The sequence below is a fragment of the Squalius cephalus genome (genome assembly GCF_949319135.1).
Source record: "Squalius cephalus genome assembly, chromosome: 13".
NCBI classification, from domain to species: domain Eukaryota; kingdom Metazoa; phylum Chordata; class Actinopteri; order Cypriniformes; family Leuciscidae; genus Squalius; species Squalius cephalus.
This window is the reverse complement of record NC_137134.1, coordinates 35097050-35122704: the sequence shown is the minus strand read 5'-3', so window position 1 is coordinate 35122704 and position 25655 is coordinate 35097050. Positions and strand designations below refer to the sequence as shown.

Here is a 25655-nt window from a genome sequence, read left to right as displayed (position 1 = left end):
ATTTAGTGCTGTGAGCTGTCAATCATATTTGACCTCTGACCTGTGACTCTTATTTGACTGTTGATGGATTCACTTTATTTCAGTGTAAAGATGTTTTGTGTGGAGTGGAATGACTCAAAAGCTCTAAATCACATATATAATGTGTGCTTGTGTTGTTACTACAAAATTCATGAATGAACATTAATGCAAACATACAGTAACCTGTAAATGTAATTGTTCATTTAGAGAAATATCATTTGGTTACCAGAAAGTTTTGGTCTTTGGAAAATTTTATGAGAAAAGCTTGAGTTCATAATCAGATATTTTGATTGCAGACTTTGGTATTTTGGTGAATCTGAGCAAAATAACTCTTTTAAAACTGTAGTTGAATTGTAGTAGAACTGTAGAACTGTAGTTCTTCCCGCTTCAAACGCTCCACCATCATCCCCGTCCCAAAGAAACCCAAAATCACTGGACTGAATGACTACTGACCTGTTGCGTTAACATCTGTGGTCATGAAGTCATTTGAAAGACTGGTGCTGGCCCGCCCTGGAGGACCTTACTGGACCCTTCCTGGACAGTGTGCTTAACAGGTCTGTGGATGATGCAGTCAACTTGGGACTGCATTATATCCTACAACATCTGGACAAACCAGGGACTTATGTGAGGATCCTGTATGTGGACTTCAGCTCGGCCTTCAACACCATCATACCAAACATCCTCCTGTCCAAATGAACCCAGCTCCCTGTGCCCGCCTCCATCTGTCAGTGGATCACCAGCTTCCTGACCGACAGGCAAAATCCTCATCCAGCTCCTGCATAATCAGCACTGGCGCCCCCCAGGGGTGCGTTCTCTCCACTGCTCTTCTCCCTGTACACCAAAGACTGCACCGCAAAAGACCCCTCTGTCAAACTCCTGAAGTTTGCAGACGACACCACACTTATCGGCCTCATCCAGGACGGTGACGAGTCTGCCTACAGACTGGAGGTTGAACAGCTGGCGTCTGGTGCAGTTTTAACAACCTTGAGCTTGATGGAGCTCCACTTCCAGGGCGAGGGGCAGCTCTGTCCTCAGGCGGGGGGGAGCTCTCCGGTGGTGTCTGGGAGGTCAACAGGATGATGGTAATTTACCCTGATCCAGAACAGTGACTCCAGTGTCTCATCGTTGTAGGGGCTGGTGATGGTGAGATGAAAAAAAAAAAAAACGTTTTAAAGAAAAAGACAAAAAAATCTGTGCTCTCAAGAGCCACAGCAGCAAATCGAGCTGCATAATCCATACCTTGATTCGGTCTTCTGTCATGGGTGTGTGCAGGCAATCGAAGACAATGTCTTTGTTCCAGATAAAGTTTAATAGTAAATGCCAAAAGGCAGACTGACAGACTGTAAAGGGAGAACTTAAATAGTGACTCAAACAAGATGATTAATGACACAAAGCTGATGCAAACGAACAAGGAACACAGAAGATGAATGAAAACAAACTAAAAGTCCATGAAAACTAAACACACTGAACATACTGTTACAATAATGTTGATATTGTTTTGAATACAACTTGAAAAATATTAAAACAATAAAAAATATTTAAAAAAATTAAATGATACTTTAAATATGACACTAAAACTACCAGTATGTGGCGGCAAGTCACTATCTTAATGAATAAGTCACTGAATAATCAATTCAGCTGATTCGCTCAAAACAACCGACTGATTCAGGAATGAAGCAAGTGACTGTATTTAATAATGGGTCTTTGAATCATCCTTGACTCACCCAATTCGTTAAAAAATACAGATTCAAACAAAACACTGCTGTGTGTGTGTTTCTCAGAGACGTGTGACTGCTCTTCCGTGGATTTGTTTGTAGCCTATATGATATAACTATATTCTTTGTGAAACAGAGCAAAAACAGATGTAAGATGTAATATTGTGTCTAAGACTGTTAACTTTTTGTTTGTTGAACTTTTACATAAAATCAGTATCACATTTACAATCATGCTGATGTTCAGGAAAAACAGCACTCTTTCTCGTGTGAAATTGCTTAACATGGTCTTACAACATAAGTGTAAAAAGATATGAAAGGTCATCCAGATTTTATCCTCATATCTTGATGTTTGGGGGAATTCACACTGCATTATAAGAGGCTACATCACACAGTGAAAGCGTGCACTCTTAAAGTGCACAAGCAGGAGTTTATCGTACTTAGAGAAAAAAACATTCCACAAACATCCAGCAGAAGCTGTTTATCCACCCAACAGATCTAACCACATTTCTGTAAATATAAAACTAAGACGAAAACCATTGCAGCATCTATTTTGATCCTGAAACCAGTGAATAACATTTATAAAGTTTGCCTGCATTGTTACAACAAAATTAATCAGTGAATAATAATGAGAAAACACAATAACCTATATAATTGTTCATTTAGAGAAATTTGCATTTGGTTACCAGAGAGATTTGGTGTTTGGAATATTATAACTAGAAATTCTTGAGTTTATAAAGAGATCTCTTTTTTTTTATTGCAGACTTTACCACACTTTGGCAAATGTGAGTAAAATAACTCTTTTGAAACTAACACATGTTCCCTATCGATACGGTTCAATCGTACTGCGTCATACATTCTGCCATTGGAACTCAGATTCCTATCCTGCTATCAAGCTGACTGATCGGCGCTCTGCAAGCAAGCGGATTGACAGCACTCTGCACTCGAGCTGATTCAGCGATCTCCCCTGTGGCCATTCGGCGTTTCTAAAAGAGCAAATTTCATGTGGCGTTGTTGCAAATGCTGCACCACGAGTGTGGCACGTTCAGGGCACCCCTGCACCCATTTGATGAGCACAGTGAGTGCGTCACCTGTCTGGGGAAATCCCACACTCAAATCCTCACTGAGACAAGCTGTTCTCACTGCAAGAGTATGAGTCTCACCTCTCTCCGCTCGTGGACTGCTTAATTTCTAGACAATGGTCCCGCCCCTCATGCTCTCCTGTTCTCTTCCTCCCAGGAACCTCGGAGGAAGAAACAGCAGAGCCAAAGGCCTGAGAGATCGGGCACGAGTGAGCTCACGTTGGCACAGTTCCCGTGTGCCTCACTCTCCCAAGAGGATTCTCAGGTGCTCTACTACCGCAGTCAAGCACCCCTCTTCTGGTACGAGCTGTCCACCTTCGCCAGATCTTATAACATGGACGTCCCTGCTCTACAAGCAAGGGCCCTATCTGTGTAGCTGGGCTTTGACCTCTACATGAGCTTAACCCACCAGATTCCTTCCTTGTAGTTCCGGCATACGGTCTGAGTCTCTTAATGTTGGGGGATTACCTCGCCCTACCTAGCTTTGGTGCTAGCCCTTTATTCAAGCGTCCAGGGCCAAGGTCTTTGAACTACTGCCGTTACGCAATTATAAGCAGAGCAATTGGACTGGGTCTGACGCATTACGAGTGAACCGTTTAGATAGTACGTTCAGTCGGTTACTAACGTAACCTCAGTTCCGAGATAACAGGAACGAGAACTGCGTAACTTGCCTTGCTATCATGCACACTTCAGTCGAATTGACCTGAGTTCCTATGGCAGAATGATTGCATTATATAGAGGGGTAGTGTTAAAATATTTTATAGAAAACAATTGTAGAAGTAGTTTGAATACTATACAAGCCATATGTGTATAAAAGCCTATGTGACTGTGACTACAAAGGTCAACAAGAGAAGTGTGCAGCCACTGAGCAGTTTTTTTTCCAGTAAAAAACAGGTGATGTGAAAGATTAAGATCATTGTTAAGAGGTGTCACGTGAGAGACTGTTGAGAGGAGAAACAATCAAAACAGTTATGATCATACATGCCAACCCTCCCGATTTTTCCGGGAGACTCCCGAATTTCAAAGCCCCTCCCGAAAATCTCCCGGACCGACCTTTCTCCCGATTTCCACCCGGACAACAATATTGCTACACCATCCGTCACACCATCCGTTAAATGCGCTCATACCTGTATTTACATCCTGTTTTCGGTTGAAGTCCAAAGTAGTCGATTGTCGAGTTCACGCGCGTGATCATTACATAGGTAACTAAACATATGCGCGTGAACTCGACAATCGACTACTTTGGACTTCAACCGAAAACAGGATGTAAATACAGGTATGAGCGCTGGCCGAATTAACTTCATTTTTATTCATATCTTTCACATCTACTGCAGTCAGATTCACCGTGTTCACTCTAAAGGAATCACTCACATGACCTGTGCACTTGTAATGACACATCAAGGATGTTAAGAGGCTAAAAGCAAAGTTTAAAATATGCCCCATTGAAGTCAACAGGGTGCAAATTTTAAAAAGAGGAGAACACGGTGTAGGCAACACCGATTTTTGTGGAATTGAATTTGTCAAATAAATTAATTACATTTTTCTTTGCGTTTGTGTGTGTGATATATATGTCGACCCCCCCCCCCCCCCCCCCAGTCCTTTTGAATATCTCCCTAATTCGGAGGTCTCAAGGTTGGCAAGTATGGTTATGATATATTACCTTGGCATTACATTACAAAAGAATAACTAGTAAACACTGCTGCAAGGGTGTTTCTGAGGGAGTGACGGTTAATTTGACATCTTTCTCTCTTCTGACTGCTGTAATCAATCTCTCTATATTTCTCCTTTTGGAAAGTCGTGGAAACGCTATTGGATCAAATTAAAACTCCCAAAAATGATACTTGCTGTAGTCTTGATGTTTTCATTTGAGCTCCATGAGATGAGGCCGTTTACTGCCGTTTTCTGGTAACCGTTTTATAAAAGCAATAAGGTACTTGAGGCGTGCTGTATTGTGAATATAGTCAAAGGCTATAGTTGTGTCTAACCACACCCTTCATTCGTGAGGGACTTATTCACACTACAGCACACTAATTGCTTACATAAAATTACTATTCCTCCAGGGGGCGCTTGACATAATAAATGTAAGAAAACACTCTTGAACCTTAGAATTCCAGTTACGCAGACGACACACAACTATACCTCAGCACCAGATCCATCACTCCTGCCACAGTATTAACCATCACAAACTGCCTGTCTGCAATAAAATCCTGGATGAACACCAACTTCCTTAAACTCAACTGCAATAAATCGGAAATCATCGTCATTGGTCCCAAATCACTCCTCCCCTCCACCCAAGACTTCACTCTATCTGTCGATGGCCATACAGTTACCACCTCTCCCCAGATCCGAAATCTTGGTTTCATTTTTGACCCCACACTCACATTTAAGCCTCATATCCGTCTTATCACCAAAACGGCCTTTTTCCACCTACGTAACATTGCTCGCCTACGCCCCACCCTCTCCACATCTGCTGCTGAAACTCTCATCCATGCATTTATTACATCAAGACTCGACTACTGCAATAGCCTCCTATATGGTCTCCCTTCCTCTGATTTACAAAAACTGCAATATGTTCAAAACTCCGCTGCCCGTTTTCTCACCCACACCCGCTCCAGAGACCACATCACCCCCGTCCTTCAACAGCTTCACTGGCTCCATTACAAAGTTCTGCTCATCACCTACAAAGCCCTCAATAACTTGGCCCCTCTATACCTCACAGACCTCTTGCAGCACCACAACCCCTCCCGACGCCTTCGCTCTGCCGACTTAAACCTTCTCAAACCCATCACCAAATCAAAGCACCGAACCTTGGGAGACCGAGCGTTCGCCATCGCTGCCCCCACCCTTTGGAACTCACTCCCCATCCACATCAGAAACTCGGACTCACTGACCACCTACAAAAAAACTGCTCAAAACTCACCTGTTTCAGCTCGCCTACAATCTACAGTAGCACTCTTATTTTTGTTTGTTTTTGTTTGTTTGTTTCATTTGTAAAGCGTCATTGCGTTCCTTGAAAAGCGCTATATAAGACTTATGTATTATTATTATTATTATTAATAATGAGAAATCTTTATTGCTAAAGGCAAGCAAACACAGAGTAAATATACAGCAGTCGCAGTAAATTGATATCTGTGTCTTGAGCAGAAATATAAACAAAAAGCCTTTCAAATTGGAATTTTTTAAATCTGACACTGAAAGAGAGAGCACAAGCACAAATAATCATCAGTATTTATGACAAAAACACTAGAGGAACAAGAACACACTTAAAGTTCAGTTTTCTGCTTTAGATTTCAATACTTTCTGAAAAAGATAAACATATAATGGCATAAATTATTAAAACTCATAAATATATATGAAAATCGGATTGTGAGAAATTACATCAATTAGGTACCTGATGTGTGAATATGTGCTTGATCTTTTTTCAGCTCTTCTGGATCTGATCTCATAAACCACAATAATGACAGTAGCCACGCCCACCAGAGCAGAGAGGACCAATCGGATCACAGCTTCAGTAGGACCACAACAGTTGTTCTCAGAGTCTGAGAAACAAAAACATCAAACTGAGATCAGCTCAGTCAATAAAATGTAATATCAAAAGTAAAGCATTTAAACAACTTGATATAGAAAGTTAAACATAAACCTAGATGCTACTGATGTAAAATAAAATGCTAATTAGTAATTTTAACTAATTAATCATGATAAAATAGTTCTTTAGATCAACTTTAAAGCTTGAATAACTAAAAGAAGTGAAACATCTATGGTCCCTGAGACGAGGGAACGAGATATTGTGTTTGCTAATGCTAATGGGGAAACCCCTTCCCTCCAAATACTACAGAAGCCTTAATTAATCACGCCAGTAACACTGGCCAATGGTGTTCAAGAGCGCAAAATATGGGGGGGCTTCCACCACTATACAAGGTGGCACTTGAACATCATTCATTCAAAATTTTGACTGAAGCAACTTGATACTGCAAGATCCCGAGCTAGGTGACACAGCAGTATATGCAATGTACTGTTCCTTAGTCTTAGGGAAGATATGTGAGTAACTGGAGACGTTCTCTTTCGATTCAGTTCACTTTTGACATTGCGTTTGCTAATGCTCATGGGGAGCGTATAAAACCACGCCGTGTTACAGAGAGGGGGGTCCTGGCTTGACTAAGTATGTCAAGTTTCACAGAGTCTTAATGAGGGTGGCAATGATACTGGCGCTCTTGGTAAGCATAAAGCCCAGTCTACAGGTCCTGGACGAAACCATGTAGAAAATTATTGGTTTTGGGCAGTTAAATGGGTCATCGCCTAAAGACACCTCGTGGAAGAAGCCCTGGCATCAGAGATAGTGTTCAACGCAGAGATGGGCACTCGAGTTAGAGACTCGGACTTGAGTCGCACTCAAGTCGCATCTTAATAGACTTCAGACTTGACTCGGACTCGTACTGAAATAACTTCAGACTTGACTCGGACTCGACCAAAAGACTCATGAATATTTTAAAAACGACTCAAGTCTTTAATCCTTAATTACTAGTATAATAAAAAGATGAATGTTTTTTATTTGAATGGTTTTATAAAATCTGCTTTATAATATAATATCTATTTATATATATTCCCCTACGTTGCGGTAGTTCGGACTTCGGACCCTTATCATAGAATTTGATTACGGATGTCCGTGTATCGTGCGTAAACTCAGAAATTTAATAAGGAAAGTCCCATGAAACATGATGGGAGAAACCGTGCCATATGTTCTTTCATTTGAGACATGTCATATCGGCTAGATGCAAAGACTGTGGGAAAACAATTAAAGACACCGGAACGACAACATCACATTTGGTTGTCACATTACATATTATACTGTGGTGCAGCTGCATGGCTCCTTTGGATTGCAAGCCTGTTAAAGCATTAAAGGGTTAGTTCACCCAAAAATGAAAATTCTGTCAGTAATTACTCACCCTCGTGTTGTTCCAACCCCGTAAGACCTTCGTTCATCTTCGGAACACAAATTAAGATATTTCTGATGAAATCTGAGAGCTGGATCACTCCTCCATAGGCTTCTAAGACATTATAACTTGCTGGCCCAGAAAATGTATTAAAGACATCGTTAATATAGTCCAAGTGACTCCAGTGGCTCGATCTTAAGTTTATAAAGCGACGAGAATACTTTTTGTGCGAAAAAAATAAATAAAATAACGACTTTATTCCACTTTTCATTTCCTTCTCTCTGGGCCTCAAGTTTTTTCACGTAGTGTTTTAGCGCAGCGCTTCTGTGTTGCACGTCACACGTAGGATATTGGTCGACGCTGATCATGTGTGTGATGCGTGTGACGTACAACACAGATGCACTGCGCTAAAACAATGTGCTAACTAGTTTTGATTTGGTATTGACTTTGAAGTGTGATATTGCAATACAATATCGTCAGTCTCTATAGCAACGCTCTCCCACAAATATTAAGCTATTGTTTCCGTCGTTGGTATAAGTGGCAGTGGGTGGAATAGGCAAGAAATGTGCAGTTTTCTACCATCTTGCTAATAACATTTCTTTAGTCATTCTGCATTTCTTGCAGCTTGAACCACTGCAGGAATCCACCCTTACAAGTACACTTTATAACACTTTATACTTTATAACTTTATACACTTTATAACACTATTTGTCATAATTTCTGGTGTATTGAGTAGGCTATTTACAACTGACTGGGGTTCTGTTAGGACAGGAGGCTCCAAAAGACAGATATTACCATCAGAATCTGTTGGGACCAACAAAAAACCCAACCCAAAGTAAAATAAATGGAAATATCAAAAATAGCCTATATAAAAACTAACACATGTAAACCTTGCTAACTCTGTCCTTCGCTGCTGGAGATATAATAATAATAAAATAATAATAATGTTTGTACTCTCCATGTGCTTGCAGAAGCTCATCCAGTTCTGCTGAGAAATATGCAGATCTCTTTTTGTCTGGCGCTGTTGCCATGGTGACTCATAATATCTGCGCTCCATTGATAATGGCTTTTTATAGTTGTGGTGCACGCGCTTAACTCAGAGTTGATTGAACTAACTCATTTCAGCTGTTCTGTAACCAAAAACTCAAGAGTTTCCCATCTCAGGGTAAGTCAACTCAGAGTTCAAGATTTAACTCAGAGTTGGTTGAACCTCCTTTCTGAAACAGGCCCCAGGAGGCACTCAATATAATAAATGTAATAAATCATGGAGAGACTCTTGAACCTCAGAGTGAGAAACTTTATTGATAAATACACAGCAGAAAAAAAAGCCTTACAAATGAGATTTTTCTAAAATCTGACACTGAAAGAGAGCTCATCAGAATAATCATCAGTATTATGACAAAAAACATTAGAAGAACAAAAAACACACTTGAAGAACCTTTAAAGTTCAGCGTTTTGCTTTAGATTTCAATACTTCCTGAAAAAGATGAACATAAAAAGTGATAAGTTAAAGGATTCATATGTTTTCCTTTTTCTTTAGTGTGTTGTGTAGCTGTTTGTGCATGTATAAGATCTGCAAAGTTGCGAAGCTCAAAGTCTCGCACAAAATCATGTATTAGAATCTAAAAGAGAAGGCAGATCCAGATCTAACTAAAATGCCTCGATCGAAATCCTCCCTCACAGATCGACGTCACTCGCTGGAAATATTTACATAATGCCGCACAAATGCTAGCAAAGAAAGGAGGCGTGGCTTGAGTTTCCAGTATTGTTGTCGCCGCCATGTTGTGGAGAAACGGTTTATTTGCTATTCCAAAATTGGACACATTTAAGAATCAGTGGATAAGATTTATTTACAACACTTTTCCAGAACAGTAAATCCCAAATGTTCATGTGTGTGAAGTGTATTTTACGGAGGACAGTTTGGTGAGGTAAGCTGTACCAGATATATTTAATATTTACAGTTTTAACTGTATGTTACACTGGTTCAGTTCTATACAGAAGAGAACATGACATTTTTCACATTGGTCTGCAGAAAAACTGTGACGGGCCGAATGGAAATGTAATGGACTCTCTGACATTAGATGGCGCTTCTGGATCAGCAGAAATAAAGCTGTTTCACTGGTAACCTCTGAACACAATGCAGCGTTGTGCTTATAAAAACACAGTCCAGCTCAAAAGATTTCTTTAACTTCACTGTAGTTTGCCAACATACAAGCTAGCTATAGTTGCAATGTGTTATTTAGCTAACTTCGAAACTTCTACGCCAGGGGTAGGCAACCTAAGGCACGCGTGCCAACACTGGCACGCAGAGGGTTAATCGCTGGCACGCGCGCAAATGCGAGAGAAGTGTATGTATTTCATTCATATAAAGTAGTCTACCTGCACACAGATCTACATTTTGATGTAATAATTCCTCATAGTAAAAAAACACGGAACGCACATGTAGGAAACCTCGTGAATTACGGCCGTTTCACGCATATTTTTTTCGGCGTGCATGTTAATCAATGAGTGCATTCACGCGGAAGCAGGAGCAGCGCGTGAGCAGCAGTGAAGCGCGGGTTTCGCCGCCGAGTCTATTTTGTCTGCGCTGCTCATGCTCAATGAAAGTGAAAGCCCACTTTTGATGGACAAAATAAATATGATTTCAAACAAAAGTGCCCAAAATGCACAGAATGTGCATGTCTAGTGTGTTTTAACATGAACTGGATTAGGTTATGTCAGAAAAGAAAATGAAGACTCAAAAATATTTATAAAAAATGTACCTATTTAAACTTGTTTTTATTATTCAGTTTGGGTAAAAGGATATGGTATTTTATTAAATATATATATATATATATATATATATATATATATATATATATATATATATATATATATATATATATATATAAAATAAATATTTGTGTGTGCTGTAAAGTGTAAAATGAAATAGGAATCGGCTAAAATTGGTATCGGCAGGTCAAACTCAATGAAAAATCAGAAATCGGAATCGGCCTAGAAAATTGTAATCTGTCATCTCTAGTTAGGAGTTATAAATACTATAATTTGTCTATCTAAATCTAAAACAAATTTCAAGAGAATATTAAATTTTTTTGTACTATTTCTGTGTTAGCTATTATGAAAATGTAAAATGTGTGTGTGTAATATATATATATATATATATATATATATATATATATATATATATGTATGTATGTATGTATGTATGTATATATATATATATATATATATATATATATATATATATATATATATATATAGGCTAAATGTGTGTTGTGGCACAGTGATGAACTCGGAAACTTAAAAATGGCACTTTATGACAAAAAGGTTGCTGACCCCTGTTCTACGCTTTCATCTGAGGACGTTTCGCCCAATGCCTTTTTGTATGTCATATGACATATGACTGAGATCTGAGGATGTCCTAAAATGTACATCGTACTGTCAAATAGTGCCATATTTAAGGGAAAAGGATTTCGGACACAGCCATGATCAAGACGATCTGCTGAAGTTCAAACTGAGCGTCAGAACGGGGAAGAATGGTGATTTAAAGGTGCCCTAGAATGTGAAATTGAATTTATCTTGGCATAGTTAAATAACAAGAGTTCAGTACATGGACATGACATACAGTGAGTCTCAAACACCATAGTTTTCTCTTTCTTATTTAAATCTCGTTTTTGAAAAACACCCCTGAAAAACAGGCGAATCTCCACATAACACCGACTGTGACGCAACAGTCGGGATCATTAATATGTACGCCTCCAAAAATTTGCATATGCCAGCCCATGCTCAGTGCCAGGCGGAACTGCACAGCCGAATCATCAGAAGTTCTGCAGGTGAAGAAACAAGCAGGAGGAGGATCATAGGGAAAATGGCAGATCTATCTATAATCTATCTATAATCGGATACCGCTACAGTTTAATTCGAAGTTGTTAGTTGCTCTGCCCGTTTCACCACGGACTGTTTTTCTAACCTGGAACATATATCAAGCACCCAGGCTTCTCTCGGCGTCTCAAACGGACGAAGGGGGCAATTTCAACTAACGTTATATTCTCGCAAGCGGTAAGTAGTGATTTTATTAACGATAATTTTCACTGTGTTATCTAGATCCAGCGCGATATTGTTTTTTCCTCGAGAGACATCGTGGCTTGCAAACGAGCAAACGAAGCATGGCAGTTGCTCAGTGTTTGGATGTACAAATGAACACAAAAATATTTTTTTAGCTCCTTCATCCGAGCCTCTGGAGAACCAGTGGGTTATGTGAATTTCTGATGTGTAATTGTTCAAGTTCAGACAGATAATCTTTCTCTCAAAGTCGTTCAACACTGTTTATGCATCAGTAAATCGCGTTGCAGTGATAAGATCTTCATTCACGCTATCAACAGGCTGTCATCTGCTCAATGCTCATCACTGCAACCTTTTATGTGATGGGAATAGATCTAAATACTTAAAAAACTTCTCATGATTCGTTAATCCCGATAGCTGTAATAGTAAAAACGTATAAAAGCTGTAATAGTAAAAGTTTTCCAGATAGCTCTACATGTAATGCCAGATATTTCATATGCAAGCATGTCAGCCAATCACAGCAGAGGGCAACAACACTGAAGTCTCACAGCAGACACGCCCCCTCAAACAGAGTGTTCAAACCAGGGAATGAAATCAGGCTAGGAAATATGCCTTTTATTTCTAAATTATAACAAATTTTGATCTAAAAAAACATACGAACATTATAAGGGCACCCCAGGAAACATTATAAAATAATAAAATAATCCATTCTACGGCACCTTTAAGTGACTTTGAACGTGTCATGATTGTTGGTGCCAGACGGACTGGTCTGAGTATTTCAGAAACTGCTGATTTACTGGGATTTTCACACACAACCATCTCTAGGGTTCACAGAGAATGGTCAGAAAAAGAGAAAATATCCAGTGAGCTGTTTTTAGTTTGAGTTCACTCCTGGTCTCATGTTTTGTTCAGTGATTTGAATAAAATATTTCTCAGTGCAGTCTCAACATGTCTGTGTATTTTCTCTGAACACTTCAACATGTGGTTTTATTCTTCTTTACTCGTTTCACAGTATTCGTCACATAATACTGAACACAGCGCCATCTAGTGGCTTTCTTGAGTAACAGACACAATCACTGGATCTCATTACAGAGACTGAGTAAATAACTCCTGATAACATGTGAGTTCAGGGTGAGCCACTAGATGGAGGAGTTGCTCCTCAGACGAGACCACAGAGACCAATCACACTAGAGATTTAAAGACTTTATCGTTCCCTGTTGGAGGAAATGGATCATCGGTTGTGTTCATGTATTTCACTGTGATCTCAAAGCATTTTATAATGTGTCCCAAATCAGTATTTTCTCAGGATAAAGGAGAAGCTGGAGGAAGTTGTTTGTTTATTACTGTTAATAGAAAAAAAACTATCAATATCAGTATAGTTAAATAATATTTTAATAATGTAAAGCTTTATATGTTCAACACTTCTGAAATATTTAATATCTATATAGTTAGTATTCATCCAGGAGGAGCTCGACATAATAAATGTAATAAAACATGGAGACTCTTGAACCTCAGAGTGAGAAACTTTATTGATAAAAGCAAGAAAATACATAAAGCAAATATACAGCAGTAGCAGTAAAGTGAGATCTGTATATCTGAGAGAAATATAAACAATAAAGCCTTGGAAATAAAATCTTAAAATTATCAAGCTCAAATATTCAGTTTTATGAAAAAAACACTAGACGAACAAAAAACACACTTGAAGAACCTTTAAATTTCAGCGTTCTGCTTTAGATTTCAATACTTCTTAAAATGATAAAAATATAAAGCCATAAATGAATAAATCTCACAAATATTAATATATGCAAAATCAGATTGTGTGAAATTACATCATCAATCATGTACCAGATTTTTTCTCTGTTTCTGTCACATGATGGAGTTTGGGTTCCTTTCCGCTGTCGCCTCTGAATACTTAGTTATTGATATTATTGACTTGAATGCACTGACACTATTGGATGAGAACTGAACTGAGCTGGATGATGACATCACTGTTTTGCTTCATAGCTGAAATGAACTAATTTCACAATTGATTAAATTAACTGAAGTGAATCAACACTGAACTGACTTCAGCTGAACAACAGCACTATTGTCTTTTTAGAGCTGCTGTACAACAGAGTTGAATTCTGTTTGCGTCATTGAATCATTATTTTCTTATTTAAAAAGCTGCTTTGAAACAATCTTTTATAAATGCTATATAAATAAAGGTGAATTGACTTGTAGAAGTGTAGAAGCCTTGATCAATGCTTTCAGAATAATGGTAACTTCTGCCATTTGTATCTGTGGAATCGGCAGGCCATGGAATGAGATTACAGGACTTAGTTCGGCATCAGTCCACCTCATTTTATTGTGTGTTCATCAGGCAAGAGCCTTTTTTGGGAGTAGGGGCCTTTGCCTAAGTTCCCCTCCTACAAGTCTACAGTAATATGAGGGATGAGTCCGTAGACACACACTTTCAAGTTTGCTTTGGGGGCAAACATTTCTGGTATGGAGTCGCCCTCAGCTTGACCCAGTTTAGGCCAGGACATATTGGACATATCCATATTCTGGATCCTCAGGAGCAGAGACTTCCCTCTGAGCAACTATCTGTGAGACATAAGGGTTACGCACAGATGCTTCGTACTCTTTCTCTGTGGAAGACCCTGGTATCACCTCGAGTCCCACGCTTGTGTTGCCGTCGCAAGACTACCTCGACAGACACCACTGTCACGGGTTGGGCTGCGGTTTTAAATAGACTTCTAGATCATGACTGCAGGGAAGGTCTTCATCTCCCAGATCTGAGGAAATCATATGTTGGTCCGGCATAAAACTTGTGGATCGTCTCCTGGACTCCTGTCTCACAGGATGGGATGTGATCTTGGATGGCTGACAGCTCAGTCTCTGTTTAGGCTCATCTAATATGACATATAATCGCCTGGAGATGAGCGCTGTATTTCTTGCATGGAAATACGTCTCCTAGATTTTAAGGATTAACGTGTGTTGATCCAGACTGGTATAATTCTGTTAGTGATGTGACGTTCGGCACCAAGGCTTTGAAGCTTGTATCAAAAAAACAAAACATCTCACATTGAAGCAGTGTATCGGAGCTTGATTAGTTTTTCCATAACCATGTGATCCGTGACTTCCGAAGCTTCGTTTCTACACACAGTCACGTGACTGCTTCATATTCAGAATCAGATTCGAAAATAGCGCGAACCCCTTGAGCAGGTTTCGAGTTTCATGCCCTTCGGTAGTAGTAAATAAAAAAATAAATAGACTTAGCCCACTGACACTGTTGAACAAGTCCTGTTCCTTAATACAAATCTTTAATTTCTTAAATTACCCACAAAATAAGCTCACAAGCACTTTCACTACCCAGTTCACAAGCACTTCACCATTCCACAATACTTTTTTTATTTTGATATATATATATTAGGACTGAGGCTAAAATGTATGTGAATAAGGCTGCATTTGTTGATCATAAGCAGATTCAAGGCTTAAATACAAAGGCCAACAAGCTAAACAAGATAACAAGGGGTGTGGCTAATCAGAAACACCTGGGGAGACTAATAAACAAGAAAAACTACAAAGGACTACAAAACATGGCACAGAACAGGAAATAACAAAAGTGCACACAAGACAAGAGGAACACAAGACAGGAATCTTGACAATAAAATTTACTAACTTGATGCCACAAACTAAACCAATTTGAGAAACATTTTATTCATTGGTTCAGTGAAAAAAATACAAACATGATAGCAACTCTTAAAACATCTGAAAACACTTGCTATTAAACACGACTGAACTGAGATATTTATCTGGTTGTGTGTGAATCCTCCCCCAACCTCAGTTAGTTTCCGCTCACACATCCGTCTCCTTTAACATCACGAAAATCAACAAGCTTTTGCTGATCTTACATTTTTAAACGAATTCTGGCCCTGAATGAAAACTAATAGCGAATAGAGAATTATTGGATTAGATATCTGTATCTACTGGTGTGTTATTTAGTGCTGTGAGCTGTCAATCATATTTGACCTCTGACCTGTGACTCTTATTTGACTGTTGATGGATTCACTTTATTTCAGTGTAAAGATGTTTTGTGTGGAGTGGAAGATTGTGAGCTTCTTATTAGCAGGAGAGAAAATGAAGAAACGCTTCAGCCACAAACTACTGACACACACAGAGACGACAAACATCCAGCAGAAGCTGTTTATCCACCCGTAAATCACATGTATAATGTTTGCTTGTGTTGTTACTGTAAAGGCCCTGTATGATTTAGTACTTGAGCGAGCTTTTATCACTTTATAGTCCTTCACATCCACTGCAGTCTCACAGTTCTGGCCAGTTGATAATAACTGGAATATCAAAATACACTGGAGGCGGTAGATCCTTTTCCTATTTAGCGCCAAACACTGGAATAGTCTTCCTAGCTTTGTGAAGCAGACACACTCTGTCAGTTTAAATCTAGAGTAAAAACACATATCTTTAACCTGGCATACACATAACACATTATCACATTATCATTGCTATCGATTAGATCTACAGGACGTTGTGGCCGACTGGAGCTCAAAGTGGTGAAGCTCAGATGACGTGAAATAATCAGTAAAACACATCAAAACTGTTAAAATACACATCTGCATGTACAGTGAAAGCCAGTGCAGATATAAAGCACACTGCTGCAGCGACCCGTATCTCTGCACTGTTAACCCTCTGGGGACCAAGCTGTTTTTGGGGTCCTTGAGATGTTCTGACATGCCTTGATATTTGTGCTTTTTTCAGTTATTTATAAACATGTTAATGGCAAAGGTGTAAATTCACTCTATATAGCACAAACAGGGCTACCATAATATGCGAGCAACGTGTATGTAGATGTTTGTATTTTTAAGAGAATAATGTTTATGCGTGGTTATTGGAAAAAATAAAATGAAAGTCGCTGATTTAAGAACACAAAACACATATTAAATATGTGTCCACAAGACTTTTGACTAATTGATGTTGTCCCTTTGAGTTCTAGCTTCAAAATTATGTGAAAATCATCCTGCCTAATTGTTCACATAAAACACTACATTGATTTAAACATTGTAAAACAGTTTTTTTGTCAGAAGAGGTTTATGCGTGGGAGTGGTAATGGGTCATCAATATTAATGAGATTCAGACCAGGGGTGTGACATAGACGCTCCCCCAAGTGCTAATGGGCCATCAAGTGAGGCAGCCTGAACAAAGAATGAGGAGATTCAGATGTTTTGTTTTTCAATCTGTTTTATTGTAATTTTGTAAAAACAAAAGTAAAGGCAGGTATCTCACAGTAAATGCTTATGCCCCGTTGATGCGAGCTCTAAGCAAATCAAATGTGACCAAAATAAATAATCAGTCGGCTATAAACAAAGCAATTGTGAGCGATAAATAAACAAAAGTAAAGGCACATTCACACACATTTACAACTGATATTTGCGAGCATGCATCGTTGATGATAATGAGGCAGCATTTATATAGTCAAAATATAATCTAAACACCTACTAGGCCTACTTTCTAAAATAATTTCTTATTAAAAATAATCTTTCATACATGATGATCTAAACATATCATTTAGGCTACACATACAAATACAAATCTCCTAACCAAGGGGTGTAGCATATGTACACAAAAAAACAAAACAAAACATTTTTGACATTGAAATGGTACGAGATATTAAATTCATGGTATAGATATGCACTTTCATTAGATTGTGTTGAATATAGGTAGATATCAAATGTCAATACTCTGGATGGCAAGTCCACCCAGTATAATATGTAAGCTCATGTTTTGAATAGCTTGTCAACTAATGCAAGTAAGAATAAATACTTACTCATCCGAAATTCTATCCACGGCTGGATCAAGCTGGATCAAGTCGCTCTTCAAAATACAAACGGTCGTCATCAGAGTAGTCGCGCTCCTCTTCTGATGAAAATCTGGACTCTTCGTAGCTAGTATCCAGGACGAACTGAAGGGCTTCCGCACGAGTGTACCGTGTCATCTTCCCAACGCGCAGGTGAAATGATGAAACTTGATGAAACTTGAAGCGTTTAATGCATTTGCTTGGGGGCGTTTACCTGTTTTGCATAGATGGCTTAGCACATTATCTTGTGAATAGCGCGCTCCGTGAGTAGGCGTGAACGAATTAAAGTCAATGAGCTCGTAATGAGCTCGACTGGAATCGCTCTCTTTTTATACAGATTACAGAAGCTGATAATATTTGTTTTTTATATAAATGACTTAATTTAAAAGATGCGATCTCAAGCTTTATGCCCGTGGGTCTGTTTGCCTGTTTGACTGAATTTTCGTGGAGTTATAGATCATTTTCGAACGCGTTTCAAATGGGAGTTTACTGACAGAGAGAAGGCAGAAATTGCATCATGTTAAAGTTTCTTTATTTGTCAAAAAGCAAAACACTTTATTTTTATTGTGAGTATGCAGAAATAAATAGAAACTGAACAGGATCGATTGATGTATAACACGAAAATTAAAGATCAAAATTAACAGAGCATTTTGTGTTTATTTTTCATTGCTAAAAAAAAAAACGAGCAAAACGCGCCGGCGCGTTTTTGGTCCCCAGAGGGTTAAAGGATCTATATTAAGATTAAGATCCTGATATAATAATGAATGCTGCTCGAGCTAATGCTCAGTGAAATATGGCTCGGTTGTGTTCCTGCACAGATGGCTGAGACTCATTGGCCGGACGCGCAGCCAATCAGAGGAGACCACGAGTGAAGAGTCAGCGCTGTGGGCGGGGCTTCTGCGAAGCACGTGATTGGAACACAGAGGAAGTACAAGCATTACTTTCATGGACTCTTATGTAGTCATAATAAAGTCACTTGTGGTAGGCTACAGCATTTTAAAGGTCCCGTATTATGCCCCTTTTCACAAGATGTAAAATAAGTCTCTGATGTCTCCAGAGTGTGTATGTGAAGTTTCAGCTCAAAATACCCAACAGATCATTTTTTACAGCATGTTTATATTGTCATTTTTTGGGGCTCAGAAAAACGCGCTGTTTTAGTGTGTGCCCTTTAAATGCAAATAAGCTGCTGCTGGACGACCCAGGGGGCGGAGCTTCATGAGCTCGCGCTCAGTCTCTCAGGCCAATTTCATCTCAAGAAATGATGATAATAATATCAGAAACTCTCAGTAACGGTGTTCATTTCGAGTCGGACAATAATGCCTACAGAAGTGCTGTATAGAGATGAAACAGGTATAGTTTAGTAGTTTAATTACGGTTATTATAACGTATTTGTCATCTGCTTGTATGTATCCATTATTTATTAATAGCCTACAAGTCTGCTGTCTGAATGATGATCAAACATACTGATGAGTTTAATAAAGTTTATTGTACATCACACAAAAGATGAAGCGTCAGTTTTACTTCAGAAAATCACAGTAAGAGCTGAGTAAACACAGTAAGTTATTAGAAGTGCGCAAGTACATAAACGAATTTCGGTAGAATTGAGGGAGCATTCCTGTGGGCGGAGGTTAGTCAAAAAACGGTTTTAATGACGTCATTAAAGAAGGAAGTAGAAGGATGTAGTCCAAACGGGCCGTTCGATGTAGTCAACTTCTGTTAAATAAAATATCTCGCTTGGCATTGAACTTTGAGCTTTATAATTTTACAGATATTATTTATACTCTAACAACAACATTACACACTAACTAAAGTTTGAAACATGGGATCACGAAGAACGGGACCTTTAAAGTGAACATGGAAGATATTTGTGTTTTTTTGTCAAATTTCCCCTGAGAATATTAATCATCTATTTTAGGAGTGTCCCAAGACCCAAATATTTAGGAGAGAACACAGTAATTACTTACAAAGAAAAGCTGTGATTCCTGTTAACTTTGAAGAAGTTGATGTTATACTAAAATGTTTTTCATTTGTAAGATTTGCTAGATCCAAGGTGTATAAGACTGCAAAAAACAATGCTGGGGGCTGACGGCTACGCGCTCACTCTTTGTCCTGATCCAGACTGGTTTTCTTTTGTATATTTCAGTGTGACCGAGTGCGGTCTTTATTACCTCTTAACTTTGTGAGTTCATTTTTCAATTACAAACTATGAGAGAGCATGTGAATGCTATGGTGGGTGTGTTTATGATTCTTTTGTGTTATTTTCTAATTTATGTAAATACTTTTGTTTGCCTTTCTTTGGAAGCGGAGAGGGTGCCATTTTCTTTGCTTATGTTTATGGTAGACAGGGAGATGGGTAAGACTGGGATCACGAAGAACGGGACCTTTAAAGTGAACATGGAAGATATTTGTGTTTTTTTGTCAAATTTCCCCTGAGAATATTAATCATCTATTTTAGGAGTGTCCCAAGACCCAAATATTTAGGAGAGAACACAGTAATTACTTACAAAGAAAAGCTGTGATTCCTGTTAACTTTGAAGAAGTTGATGTTATACTAAAATGTTTTTCATTTGATGGTGATAAAATCTTTTGTTTTATATTTGATTTAATTATTATGATTGCCCGTCACTATATTCATAAAGTCAAATGGAATGAAAAAATGCCAAATCGTGAGATTCTTGACGTTATAATAAACAAGAAAAATATATGTGATGCTGCATATGATCTGTAACATGAACTTAACACAGTATTGTATATTTTTCTTGCAGTAATTCTGCAACTAGAACATGTAACAGAGTTAGTTTTATGAGTTAATACAATTTAGAAACATTTTTTTTTTTAAATAATATTTTAGCTGTATGTTGTTTATACCGGAATATATTGCAAAAACAAACAAATTGGTAATATTAAAAATAAATAAATAATGTTTTTACAGATAGGCTATAAGAAGCACCTGTGAAAAAAGTAGAAATAAAGCTGTATAAAAATAAAAAATAATTTGTAATAAAAAACAAAAAAAAATGTAATAATTTTTTTTAAATATTTCAGCAGTGTACCATATACAGCTTTATATGGTACACTGCTGAAATATTTAAAATATACAAAAAGTTTGTATTCCTCTGAATAAATCATGAGAGACTCTTGAACCTCAGAGTGAGAAACTTTATTGATAAAGGCAAGAAAATACATATGACAGATATACAGCAGTAGTAAAGTGAGATCTGTGTGTCTCTTTATTTATTCTTTTTGTATCTGAGAGAAGTTATAAACAATAAAGTGAAATATAAACAATAAAGTGACACTGTTAAAATCTGACACTGAAAGAGAGCACAAACTCAAATAATCATCAGTATTTCTTATGAAAAAAACACTAGAAGAACAAAAACACACTTGAAGAACCTTTAAAGTTCAGCGTTCTGCTTTAGATTTCAATACTTCCTGAAAAAGATGAACATAAAAAGCCATACATTAATAAATCTCACAGATATTTATATATGCTAAATCAGTTTGTGAGAAATGAGATCATCAATCATGTACCTGATGTGTGAATATGTGCTTGATCTCGTTCAGCTCTTCTGGATCTGATCTCATAAACCACAATACTGACAGTAGCCACGCCCACCAGAGCAGAGAGGACCAATCGGATCACAGCTTCAGTAGGACCACAACAGTGGACAGAGTCTGAGGAATAAACACATCAAACTGAGATCAGATCAGTCAATAAACACTAATATCAGCGCTGACATCAACTAATATTTCTGAATACACAAATATGATCAAATCTAATCAACAATCTTATATTCAGTTCCAACTTAAGTGAGTATTTATACTTATCATCATATACAGTGATTCTGTCGAACAGTTTATTGATTTCTGCTATTACAGTGTTTTCTTCTCCAAACCACCACCGAATCACATCATCATCCTTCATTTCAGTAATAGGAGAGTTTATAGTGACTGAATCTCCCTTGATCACTAACACCAGCCCTGAATCACCAAACGCACACGCACGCACGCACGCAAACACACAGTTAATGATTTATAAAAGTAAATAGTTTTAAATTTAAAATTTAAATTAATATCATCATTAAAAACCAAAAGCAAAATGAATGTTGCATTATTAATTGTATCTTTGTGCTGAATAAAATATAAAACAAGTTAAACTGATATTTAACTCACCAAAGACAGTGAGACTGAAACTCTTGATCTCACTGTTGATCTTTAGTTTATAAACTCCTTCATGTTCAGTTGTGGAGTTTGTGATGGTCAGAGATCCAGTTTGATTGTCCAGCTTCAGTCTGTCTCTGAATCTCCCATCAAGAACATCATCATATACAGTGATTCTGTCGGCCCGTTTATTGATTTCTGCTATTACAGTGATTTCCTCTCCAATCCTCCACTGAATCACATCATCATCCTTCATTTCAGTAAGATCAGAGTTTATAGTGGCTGAATCTCCCTCAATCACAATCACTGACTCACCAAACACTCCTGAAGAACAGAGTTTTTCACAGATTAAAGCTTTAAAATTGTAATGGCATGTTATGGCCACAGTGGGGCACTGGAGATGTTTTAAGAGTAAGTAAGGTCTGTAAGAAGAGAAATAAAAAGTTATCTGTTTTCATCCTGATAGTTGTGTCCTTGAATACAGAGTATAGAGGAACAATACATGGTGTCAGAGACGAATAACCCACGACAGACAGAGTCTAGTGGTACAGACAAGAAGTCGGAGCAGCTTTAATGGTGTGTAGAGTGAAAACGCGGGACCTGTAGAGCAAGAGAAAGAGCGAGTCGGCGAGAGCAATAACAGCTAGCGGCAAGCTAAAAGCACACAGGATGGAGCACATATTCACTATCACACCAGCGGGACCATTCGACTTTGAGCCAAGCTCGTGGCCCGCATGGATCAAAAGGTTTGAACGCTTCAGAATGGCGTCTGGACTGAAAGAAAAAGACGGCGCATACCAGGTGAATTCTCTCATCTATACAATGGAGGATAAGGCTGACGATATTCTGAGCTCGCCTAAGTTGACGGATGAGAAAGAAAAGGCCTTTGACGAGGTAAAAAAAGCCTTTGATGAACATTTTGTAGGAGTACATAATGTAATTTACGAACGAGCCAAGTTCAATAAACGATGTCAAGACGTCGGCGAATCTGCAGAAAACTTTATCACCGCAGTGCACAAGTTAGCTGAACATTGTAAATATGGCGTCTTACGTGAGGAAATGATTCGAGATAGAATTGTTGTCGGCATACGTGATGCTAAATTGTCTGAAAAACTTCAGCTCAACCCAAAGTCGGATTTAGCTACAGCTATAGTTCAAGTGAGGCAGCACGAGGAAGTGAAAAAGTAACAAGCTGTTCTGCGGTCAGCTGATTCACCAGGACAAATAGACGCACTGTCTCATAACAGTAAAAGACTGGCTCATAGAAAAAAATCTTTTCAACGCGGAAGCTATTCTCAGCCTCAGCCTACCTCATCAAAGACAAAACAGTGTGGGAAGTGTGGTAAAACCCCAAAACATTCATGGACTGAATGCCCATCAAAAGACGTTGAGTGTAGAAAATGTCAAAAGAGGGGACACTTTGCGGCAGTGTGCAGATCAGCTCAAAAGATGGATTCAATTGAAGTGGATGAGGCGGCTTATCTGGGTGCGGTTGACTATCCACAGTCATCCACATGGACTGAAATACTCACCATAAATGGTGGCCCGTTGCGCTTCAAAGTAGACACAGGTGACTGCTATCCCAGAGACAGAATTCAAACAGGATAGATATGGCAGACACTCAGCGCCGTGCTGACCCCTGCTGGGCCCCGCCAACCAACCTCTGGACGTAAAAGGGCAAGTGCATGCAGTCATTCAGAGAGGGGACAGAAAGATTGAGGAGGAGGTGTTCATCGTGAAGGACCTGACCATACCCTTATTGGGCCTCCCAGCTATCCGCAGACTACAGATGATCCCTCAGCTCAATAGCATTGACGATGCAGAAAAACACTTTCGCTCCACTTACCCCGAGGTATTTAAAGGGCTGGGTAACCTAAAAGGGGAGTATAAAATTAAGCTTAGAGACAATGCGGCACTCTATGCCCTCTCGGCCCCGCGACGTGTGGCCATTCCTCTCCGGGCCAAAGTCAAAGAGGAACTAGACCGTATGGAGAAGATGGGGGTCATAGCTCGTGTAGAAGAACCGACTGAATGGTGTGCGGGCATGGTCCCTATAGTGAAAACGTCTGGGAAAATTCTTATTTGCGTGGATTTAACCCGTCTGAACGAGAGCGTCATCAGAGAGAGACACATCTTACCGGCAGTGGATGAGACACTGGCCAAGCTGGAAGGAGCCAGAGTCTTCACAAAGTTTGACACGACATCAGGCTTCTGGCAGGTCCCACTCCACAAAGACTCCATGCTGTTGACTACGTTCATCACACCAGAGGGGCGCTATTACTTTAAAAGGTTACCTTTTGGTATATCATCGGCACCCGAACACTTTCAAAAAAGGATTTCTCAACTGATTGATGGTGTTGACGGAGTCCTATGTCACGCTGATGATGTCCTGGTCATAGGAAAAGACTGGGCAGAGCACGACGACAGACTGCACAGGGTGCTACAGAAATTTAGAGAGGCTGGGCTCACTCTAAATGAGAAATGCCAGTTTGCCCTGACAGAGATCCGTTTCCTGGGTCATGTCATAAATTCTCAGGGCATCAGAGCAGATCCAGGAAAAATAAAGGCAATCCTGGAGATGCCAGAGCCAAAGGATGTGGCGGATGTTCGCCGTTTCATGGGCATGGTGAACTTTGTAGGCAAATTTTCGTCACGCCTGCCAGATCTGACAAAGCCCATTCATGACCTGTTGAAGACTGAGAACAGCTGGACATGGGGAGCACCCCAACAGAAAGCATTCCTGGAGACAAAAAAGGAATTGGGATCAGAGACTGTGTTAGCCCAATACAGCCCAAATCACGAAACCATGGTATCGGCGGATGCTTCGTCATATGGACTCGGAGGTGTCCTGACACAAAAACAGACAGACGGAGAGTGGAAACCTGTCGTCTTCATTTCTAGAAGTCTGAGCAAAGCCGAATCAAGATATGCCCAGATAGAAAAGGAGGCTTTGGCTGTGACCTGGGCATGCGAGCGCTTGCGTGGATACGTGAGTGGACTGGACTTTACCATAAGAACTGATCACAAGCCACTCATAACACTTCTGAAATCCAGAGCACTAGATGACCTCCCGCCGAGGATTATCAGATTCAGACTCAGGCTGCTCAGATTTAACTTTAACATTATCCATGTTCCAGGTAAAAATCTGATAACAGCTGACGCCCTGTCCAGAGCACCTCTTCCAACCGCAGCCACAGAGGCGGAGCAAGACCTGGAAAGAGAATGCAAAGCTTACCTGGACAGCGTAGTTGAAAGCCTGCCAGCCACACCAACAAAGCTGGAACAGATTAAGAGTGCACAAACGTCAGATAACACCTGCAAACGTCTCAGCCGATACATTGCAAATGGATGGCCGGGACACAGACGAGATGTGCATGAGCAGCTGCTGCCCTACTGGCCCAATAGGTCAGTTTTGCATGAAGGAAGAGGACTGCTCATGAAAGGAGAGAGGCTTATAATCCCTGAGTGCATGAGACCTGACATCCTGCAGAGACTGCACCAGGGACATCAAGGTATCAACAAATGCCTAGCCTAGCCAGGGCCAGAGAATCAGTCTGGTGGCCAGGTATCACGTCTGCTGTAAAGCAAATGGTCGAGAGATGTGAGATTTGCGCACGTGAAGCTCAAACACCAGTCGAGCCTCTGCTGACAACAGAACTACCAAACAGACCATGGCAGAGGGTTGCTGCTGATCTCTTCCAATGGCAGAATGGGAACTATTTAGTTGTGATAGACTACTTCTCTCGCTATATCGAAGTTTGTTCCCTACCTGGCAGCACATCAGCAAAACAGACAATTGCCAGACTTAAAGCTGTGTTTGCCAGATATGGATGCC

The 25655-nt window shown here is 39.4% G+C and overlaps 1 protein-coding gene across 1 annotated transcript in view; it reads right to left on the bottom strand.

Moving 5' to 3' along the window:
- LOC307169652 (uncharacterized protein) overlaps positions 1–25655 on the bottom strand; it is a gene marked incomplete at its 3' end in the record, with an annotated part of 320630 nt that overhangs the window by 261211 nt on the left and 33764 nt on the right. The gene's annotated exons all lie outside the window — the stretch shown is intronic.